The sequence below is a fragment of the Dermacentor silvarum genome, chromosome 7, assembly GCF_013339745.2.
Source record: "Dermacentor silvarum isolate Dsil-2018 chromosome 7, BIME_Dsil_1.4, whole genome shotgun sequence".
Lineage (NCBI taxonomy): Eukaryota > Metazoa > Arthropoda > Arachnida > Ixodida > Ixodidae > Dermacentor > Dermacentor silvarum.
Genome location: NC_051160.1, coordinates 124011803 through 124021884, shown reverse-complemented (window position 1 = coordinate 124021884; position 10082 = coordinate 124011803).

The following is a 10082-nucleotide window of genomic DNA, read 5'->3' as shown; positions in this document are numbered from 1 at the left end:
TGGATGGATGGATGGATGGATGGAAGGAGGGAGTGACATAGCCCCGACCATAAGCTGCTTCGCATCTAAAAGGAGCTCGGCATCCCGATGGCCGCCTGCATGGAGAAGGTCATGCAGCTGCGAGTTCACAACACTCTCGACAAGGCTGTCGAGGCACAGCAGACGGCCCAGGTCGTCACGCTCTCATCCTCGCCTGCAGGGAGGAGGATCTTGGAGGCGCTGGGCTGCAATACCACTGCCGTCAGGGAAAGGCGGTGCGGGCTCGACGCAGAGACGTGGGAGGCCGTCACGTTTTTGCCACTCCCGCGCAACATGCACCCGCAGCACATTGTAGGCAGACGCAGAGCCAGGGTGGCTGCACATCGGTAGCGTTTATTTATTTATTTATTTATTTATTTATTTATTTGCAGATACTGCTGTCTCGATACACGAGACATAGCAGGAGTGGATACACCAGACACTAGATCAAAACAGCATGCAATGAATTTGAAACGTAATTACAAAATGTGGTTAGACAATTCTTTCAAAAACTCTTCATTAGTTTTTTTTTCCCGCAACGATCCAGCTAGGTTATTCCTAATTTTAACGACGCTTGGAAAAAAAGAATACTTAAAACAATTTACAAAACACTGGAAAGGAACAATATTAAGGGTGGGAACGGCACGTGGCACGCCCAGTTCGTCGACGCCGCTCGATACGGTTCAGCCGACTGATTCGTGGCGGCCGCGGTAGATCACAGGGCCAGCCTCCTTAATGCCGCGTCGGTGCCGCGCTCGTTTCCGGCACTGGCGGAGCAGGTCGCTGTGGCCCTCGCCCTCCGGGACGGGAGCAGGCCGCAGGTCTACACGAATTCCCGGGAAGCGGGCAGGGCCTTCGCCACGGGGGGTTTGGCCTCGGAGGAGACGGCCTCCCTGCTTTGCAACAGGAAGCGTCGCCCTCCACGTCATCACTTGGTTCCCGGCCCACATGGGGCCTCGGGTCTCCCCCATCCTTCCTAACGCCAATGAGCTGGCTGGAACTCACCCGCCGCGCCGGGGAAACCCCGTTCGAGGCCGCAGACGCGGGGCTCCACAAGGACTCGCTCCGCACGTTCCACGAGATTACAGAGCACTATCAGCTCGTCAGGAGTGTCTATCCTACGCCAAGCTCTCCAGGCCTCAGTCTTCCACCCTTCGCATGCTGCAGACCGGGTCCTATCCCTGCCTAGCCAGGATCGGCAAGTACGCGAGCTCGTTCGAGCCCGATTGTTCGGATTGCGGCGATCCCTTCTGCACTTTGAACACATGCTCTGGCAGTGTCCCTCGTTACGCGACCACCATCATCTCGCCACGGAGGAAGAGAGGGTGGAGGCGCTCAAGAGCACCGGCCTCGCCACTCAGCTACGGGCTGTCCAGAGGGCCCGCGACCCGGCGGTCAAGCACGGTCTGCCCGTCCAGATTTGGGAGCGGCCCGCGGTGGCTCCTCCTCTAACAGGGGGTCTCGGAGTCCCTCCTCAGGACCTCAATAAAGTTCATTGTCTGTCTGCCTGTCTGAGAGGAAAATTGTGACATAACAGCTGGTTCTGTGTTCCAGATTATGTTAGGAAAGTTAGCCACCGAATAAGAATAAGGAATATGGGGACATATCAATATTGTTACGCGAAGAACGAGTCAGTAAGACGGGCAACTATTTACATGTTGTATTGCGGTTGCAGCGCTGACCGGTTAGGTTCACAGCGCGAGCCCAGCTCGTTCTTCCTCTTCTTTTCTCGAGTGATGGCGCCCGCGCGCCTCGGTCAAACAATCAAATACCACACGCGTGTAGCATAATCCCCCGGCGGCAGAAGCGACGTCCCGGAGCGTCTAAATGTCATCACTGGGAGGGTGATACTGCTTCAGTCGTGTAAAGTGCACGATATCGCTGAACTGGGAAGCAGATGGGGCGTCAGGGGCGATCTCGTATGTGACGGGAGTCACGGCACGAAGCACTCGGTAGGGACCTGTGTAACGCGACAGCAGTTTTTCTGACAGGCCGACCTGACGCGACGGAGACCATAGAAGCGCTGAAGAACCAGGCGGGAAGTGCACGTCTCGGTGTCGCTAGTCGTACAAACGCCTTTGACTCTCTTGGGAGTTCAGAAGGCGGTCGCGGGCAATTTCCCTTGCGTGAGCAGCACGGGCGACGGCATCAAGTGCATATTCACTGGTGGGTGCCGCGTGAACAGGGAGAGTTGTGTCGAGGGGCAGTGCTAGTTCTCGGCCGAACAGGAGGAAAAATGGGGAATCGCCGGCTGTGTCGTGGCGCGAGGAATTATAGGCAAAGGTGACAAACGGCAGAGTGAGGTCCCAGTCTGTGTGGTCTGAAGAGACATACTTCACGAGCATGTGAGAGTGCGATTAAGGCGCTCCGTGAGGCCATTTGTTTGCGGATGGTATGACGTGGATAGCTTGTGCCTCGTGGCACAGGACTGCAGGATGTCCGCGATTGACAGGAATGTCCGGCCACGGTCTGTGAGAAGTTGTCGTGGAGCTCCGTGTAATAAAATCACGTCGCGTAAAAGAAAATCGGAAACATCTGTGGCGCACCTTGTAGGGAGCGCTCGGGTGATGGCGTAGCGCGTTGCGTAATCTGTGGCCACAGCGATCCACCTGTTCCCAGAGGTAGAAAGAGGAAAGGGACCAAGTAAATCTAAACCAAGCCGAAAGAATGGCTTCGCGGGAATGTCGATTGGTTGTAGGTACCAAGCAGGTAGCGTCGGTGGTGTCTTGCGTCGCTGGCATTTATCACACGAAGCTACGTATCTTCAAACGGAGCGAGTAAGCCCAGGCCAAATAAAGCGTCGGCGGATCCGGTCGTAGGTACGTGACACACCGAGGTGACCGGCAGTGGGGAGGTCGTGAAGTTCGTGGAGAACAGCCGAGCGAAGGTGTTTACGGATCACAAGGAGTTTTGCTGGGCCGTCGGGGTGAACGTTGTGGCGGTAGAGTACGCCATCTTGAAGTGTGAATAAGCGAAGGGAACTGTCGGAAAGTGGAGATTCCAGGCGGTAAATGATGACACGCAAGGACGGGTCACGGCGGTGCTCGTCAGCGACATGGACCAGTGGAAAAACAGAGAGAACGCAGGCGCCAGTGTCAGACTCAGACGTAGAGGTCGGGTCTTCGACTGGGTAGCGAAAGAGGCAATCGGCGTCCTGGTGTTGGCGTCCCGACTTGTACGTCACTGTGTAGGAATATTCTTGTAGTCGGAGAGCCCAACGACCGAGCCGGCCAGTAGGATCCTTGAGCAACGAAAGCCAACACAGCGCATGATGGTCTGTGATTACTGAGAAGGGCTTGCCATATAAATATGGGCGGAACTTTGAAACAGCCCAGACGAGAGCAAGACATTCGCGCTCGGTAATCGAATAGTTGCGCTCTGCAGTTGTCAGGAGTCGGCTAGCGTAGGCTATAACGCGGTCGTGTCCGTGTTGGCGTTGCGGTAAGACGGCGCCGATCCCATAACCACTGGCATCGGTTCGGACCTTTGTTGGTGCGGACGGGTCAAAGTGGGCCAAGATCGGTGGATTAGTCAGAATCGTGATAAGGCGTGAAAATGCGGCAGCCTGAGGGGAACCGCACGTAAAAGGCACGTCTTTCTTCATAAGTTCTGTGAGTGGTTGAGCGATTGCTGCGGAATCTTGCACGAACCGTCTCAAATAAGAACAGAGCCCCACAAAACTCCGGAAGTCTTTGACAGACTGAGGTACAGGGAAAGCCGTTACTGCTCGAACCTTCTGCGGGTCGGGTTGTACTCCGGAAGCATCGACGAGATGGCCGAGCACTGTAATCTGTCGGCGCCCGAAGTGGCTCTTCGATGAGTTTAATTGGAGCCCAGCCTTGCGGAAGACGTCAAGGATGGCTGCAACACGCTCAAGGTGCGTCTCAAATGTAGGAGAAAAGACAAGGACGTCGTCGAGGTAACAAAGGCAAGTTGACCATTTGAAACCTAGGAGCAGAGAGTCCATCATCCGTTCGAACGTGGCGGGGGCATTGTACAAACCGAACGGCATAACCTTAAATTGGTAGAGGCCATCTGGAGTGACGAAAGCGGTATTTTCTTGATCTTGACCATCGACGGAAATCTGCCATTAACCAGATCGAAGGTCAATGGACGAAAAGTATTTGGCACCGTGAAGACAATCAAGAGCGTCGTCGATTCGTGGTAAAGGGCGAACGTCCTTGTTAGTGATTCGGTTTAGGTGGCGGTAATCAACGCAGAAACGCCACGTGCCATCTTTCTTTTTGACGAGCACGACCGGCGACGCCCAAGGACTCGACGAGGGCTCAACAATGCCTTTGGCGAGCATCTTGTTTACTTCCTGCTGAATAACTTGCCGCTCTGCCGTGCAGACACGATACGGTCGGCGGTGAATGGGAACAGCATCACCAGTGTTTATCCGATGCTGAACAAGGGACGCCTGACCAAGTGGGCAATTTTCAGTGTCAAATATGTCGCGGTAGGTCAACAAAAGGCGATATAGGGCGGCTGCTTGGTCAGGGGCGAGGTCCGGAGCGATCATGGGACGTAATGGGCCGTCGAGGTTCAAGGCATCCTGTGGGTAATCAGGAGGATCTGGAGACGCGTCCGCTGCAAAAGCAGTGACGTGGTCGTCTGTCAGATACCGGAGCGTGTCCACCACTATGCCTTCAGGTAACACTTGCTTCGTCAAGCCAAAATTGATGACGCGGAGACACATCCGATTAGCGGCAAGGGTAACGACGGAGTGTGGCACAGAGACGTCGCGCGTCAGGAGGACGTCACGAATAGGTGCAACGACATCGTCTCCATCAGGCACGGTTGCCGTTGATGCCAATTCGACGAAGGTTAGGGCTTTTGGAGGTAACCGAACAAACGCTGTAGTGCAGAGGGTGTTCGTTTGTTCGGGGCGAACGTCGGAAACAAGAAGAAGCTCGAGGCACAGAGTACCGGTGGAACCGTCGATGATGGCAGAATGCGTCGTCAGAAAGTCGAGCCCGAAGATGAGGTCGTGAGGGCAACTCGTCAGCACGGTGAACGGGACTGGAACGTGGCGGCCAGCAATTCCTACGCGCGCAGTGCACATACCACTGACGGCAACAGTGGCGCCATTGGCGACGCGTACGGCCCGAGTGATGGCAGGCGTAAGAACTTTTTTGAGGTGACGACAAAGATTAGCGCTCATTATGGACACTTGGGCTCCAGTATCAACCAATGCCTTGAATGGAACACCATCCACGTCTACGTCAATTAGGTTCGCGTTCGTGAGGAGCGTCAGCGGAGGATTTGTAAAGGACGGACGGGATGCAGCACTACCTCCAAGAGCTGCATGGCCTAGTCTTCCGTCCGGCGGTTTGGCGAGGAAAAGCGGCGAGGTTGGGGTGACGGGGAGAGACGGCGTTGAGGCGACACCGATCGCCCGGAGGAGCGGCTGTCAGGGGCATCAGAAGTAGAGTACGGACGGCGAGGTGAGTAACGGCGAGCGTCGGCGTATGGGCGAGGAGCAGGGAATGAGCTCCAGTACGGCGGCATCCAGGTGCTGCGGCAGTGGCGGGATACGTGACCAACTCGGTGGCAGCGGAAGCAGATCGGTTTGTCGTCGGGGGTACGCCATTCAGCAGGAATGCGTGGTCGGGGAGCGAAATACTGGTCGTTGAAGGATGTGGCCATGGGAATGGATGCCGAATCAGGTCGGGAGACAAACAGGCGGTAGGGATGCCAAGGTTTGCAATTTCTTGCCGACCAACTTATTGTATGACGGAAATAGTAGGGGCCGCTGGGTCAAAGGTACCGTCGAGGGGTCGTGGATGAAGGGGGGCCGGACTCGCCGCTTCAATCTCAGGGCGAACGATACGAGTGATGTTCTATTGAAAAGGTCGTGTGGCAGGAAAAGCGGAGCAAGAGGACGTGGCAGGGGTGTTTGGGAGCCGGGAAAACTGTGGGACGATGCGGCGGCTTTTGGCTACCTCGAAGCGGCGGCATTCTTTGACGATGGCGTCGACAGTAGAGACGTCGTTATAGACGAGCAAATTGACGGCGTCGTCCGCGATGCCTTTTAGGTGTGGCCCACCTTGTCAACCTCGGTCATGTGCTCGTCGCCTTTCCGGCAAAGCGAGAGCACTTCCTGTATGTAGGCGACATACGATTCTATCGACGACTGGACACGGGTAGCAAGCTCCTTTCGCGCAGCCTGTTGGCGACCTGACGGGTTGCCAAAGAGGTCGCGAAGCCTCTCTTTGAAAGTGTCCCAGCTGGATATCTCAACCTCATGGGTGCGAAACCAGACAAGCGGTGTCCCGTCCAGATAATATATCACATTGGCAAGCATGATGGTAGGGTCCCAGTGGTGGCTTCGGCTAACACGCTCATACATGCTGAGCCAGTCGTCGACGTCAACGCCATTTTGGGCGGAGAATGTCCCAGGATTACGGAGACTACACACTAAACAATTTCTCACCCTTAAGGGTGTAAAATAGGGTGCTCCCCAAATTTACACCCCACTGCACACCCTTCGAGCACCCTATTTGGGCCGGAGCACCCTACGAGCAAGACGCAATGGGTGCATTTACCGGAAGGGTGTAAACGAGGGTGCAAGAAGGGTGCTATAACAAATGGGTGCTTAAGTGCTCATAAGGGTGTACAGTATGGGACAAAATTTTGTGGACCACGTGATCAGAAAACGAAGCGGATAGCTTTTAGCGGTCGCCTGGCTAGCCACCGCGGCCTCACTAGGAGCCTTGCTAAAGTAGTGATCGGCTGAGCGCCGGCAGCGTCCGGCCGAGGGGAAGGTCCAGTTTTTTCCTGGCGCTCGTGCAGCCTCAACCTCTGCGGCTTGCGACCGGCGCTGACGGAGCATGACGCGCAAGCTCATTACCGTCGGCTGTGTACGGCACTTGGGGAGCTGAAATAACAGCATTTTGACTTTCACCGCAAGTGCGGCCTCCAGCCAGCGGTTAATAAATCTATCGGCTTCGTTTGCAGAACACGTGGCCTACAAACTTTTGTCTACGACTGCACATGTAGTGTAGTATATTTGTACACAGGTTACAAAGAAAGATTAAACCAACACGACAACGGGAACACAATATGGCTTTTGTGCAGGATAAATATTTATTTGTCTTGAAAAATAAGAGCTTGTTATGTCATCCTTCGAAAATGCATTGTAATTCCATATGCATATTGCTCGTGCAAATATATAGCAGCGGCAAATACAAGTGATAAATTCTCTTGCAGTGAATGGTGCAACTTCTGTTTCCACATAGATTTCGGAGATTCACAAAATATAAAAAGCCGACATCTCAGTCACACCCAGTGAACCACGAACCTCTCTTCAAGGTCTATAATTGATCCCAACGTCAACGTCTTGAGGTGACGTACATATCACGTCTCGAGTGGGTACCTTTTTATAAGGAAATACATGGATGTCTAAAGATGTATTATCTACATGAATGTTAGACTGCCAGATAACGTACTATGGATGTACATATGATATCATTCAGGCACCATAAAATTAATTGGTACACTTAGCACTTGAACCATACCTCCTACGTTTCGTAGGCGTGCAGAATGCATGTATGAATGTATGTATGTATGCACTTACGCGGTGTGTACTGTTATTGTTATTATTATTATTGTTATTATTATTGTTGTTATTATTAATATTTAACACGCCCGAAGTTAGGGATATGAAATTACGAATAGATTTACCCCGACGTTAGGAAGTGCTATAGTATAATATATTTTATAGCCTGAGATGTTTAAGTAATTAAGAATTATATTGAAATCTCGGGCAGCAAAAAAAAAAATGGAGGGAAGCTTAAGCTTCGCCGTTAAGAGTGGAACGCGATAGAGTTATCGGGCCCCGTTCGCATCGCATTTTTCTTTATGACTAGACTTCATTGCAACACAGAATGTGGGAAATCCAGCTTAAAAGACCAAACTTACACAAATCCCCTTAAAGTGGGCTTCACTTTTAAACAGAAATGGGTTGCTGGGAAGACGTTTTTACAGGGGCAATATAAGTGGTCTTATATTGAAATGTGAAGGCCCTGGGACCTTTTTAATTATTTTATTAATTGTTGGCTATTGCCCCGACGCGCCCGCGCGTGTTCAGAACGCATTAGGCAGGCTAAGTTCCAATTTGACCTTGTCGAGGATGCGAGCGACATCTGGATAGGATTTTTGCAAGTAAACTACCCGAGCGCGCCACTGTTGGTATAGTAAAAATGCTGGAAAAGGGGTTTTTGTTTGCGTTTCTTCGTACCAAAATTGTTTTCTCGCACATTCAAATTATAATCCGATGCCACCATGGCTGTAGGTTGTGGTTAAGTCGTACTTTACCATTTTTTTCTGACGGATTTTACTGTGAGAAATTCAATTTTTGTTCACTAACACCTTGCGCCACACGAAGGGCCTGCGCGGTCGGGGTGGTCCGGGATGATTTTCTCTACCATGGACGCCGGCGCTTACGCCGACACCAACGCCGCATTTTCTGCGACACGGGGTCCTTAACGCTGTCGTGTTAATTTATATGATTGAGCTTCAAGGCTTATCTGCAATCCACTCCATAATATAAGCATATTCCCCGCGCAGCCTCGTAATATTGCACACGACATTGTGTCTAAATCTCTATTATATAATTGCTGTGCTATTTTATTTTATTATTTTAATATCTGATGCCCTATTTTAATATAATTGTGTTGTTTATTTTGTTGCTTTTGTATAGTTTAGATCACAACCTGCTGGTTTAAATAATCTCAAGTAGTGACAGTTCCCTGAAATATAAACAATATTACATAATTGCTATCTTTTTGTTTGACGCGCTATAAATCATTGCGTCCAAAGTTCGCCTTTATCTCTTGCCTACCCCAATTCGATAATTTTTGGTTGGTGCACGTGTAGGTATAGCAATCGGTATTAGTATTGTGCTAATTGTTTGTTTCTTCGAAATAACTTTTTCTAGCAAATGAACGTAATATTTCAAATTTCATGCCAAAGTCCTGTAAATTGTCCTTAACAAAATGGCGCCTACAATAATCAACAGCTTTTCGTTTATACTTTGAAGATAGAACCTTCTGAACGTTGCGTTTTTTGTATAATTATTATTACATAATATTACTTTTAATATTATAAAATAATACCGTAATTATAGTAGCAATTATAAAGAAGAATTGGCAAGAAGCAGCTGTGGCGCAACGTCTCGCGTTTTCCTTCTGCCTGCTTTGGTGGCGTATTTGCGTTGCGATGGCATCATTCTTCTCGGAGCCGGAGTGAAATTGAAGTCACGTGTTTGCATTATTTTTTAACACGAAAGTGTTTTATGCCGGGGTCCACCAAGACTTCACTGACGTATTTCCGTCACGGATGTGACGTTCTTACAATGTACACGAACATAATACAAAGAAAGAAACCAGAAGAAAAAGTTCCACAAACATGCAAAATTTGGGAATCGAACCCACGACCTCTCGGTCCGCGACGATAGATCGCCGAGCGTTTAACCCATTGCGCCACAAACGCATTTGCAGAGAGCTACACAGACGCGCCTTATATATCTAACACTCCTCCGTGTACCCGCGCTCTTGCTCGGGGCGGTGCCGCCGCCTACGAGCAGAAAAGAGAAGTACTGCATTATGACACTAACGCGCACCGACAGTGAACGCTTCGGTGGTCTCAGCACTATGACGCCTCGATGCCAGCATTCGAAGGGACGCTGGCATCAAGAAGCACTACCAACGCCACCTAGGTGGCGTTCACCGTACTCCAGCACTACGACGCCCCGATGCCAGCATTCGAAGGGACGCTGGCATCAAGAAGCACTACCAACGCCACCTAGGTGGCGTTCACCGTACTCAGCACAGCGGAGCGTGGCCTCCGCAATTAGCTCTGAAAATGTTTCTGAAGTTGATCGCGGAGGCTGCAATTACGACGCGCTGTACGCGCTGATTTGACTCGGTGACAATTCAGTTACGTGCTTTGTCTTGCGCGTTGTATTAGTGTGTCAGTTACGTGCTTCGTCTTTCGCGTTGTGCTAGCGTGTGCAGCGTAGTGCAGCTTCCATATGCACGACGGTTGCTCATGGTCATCGA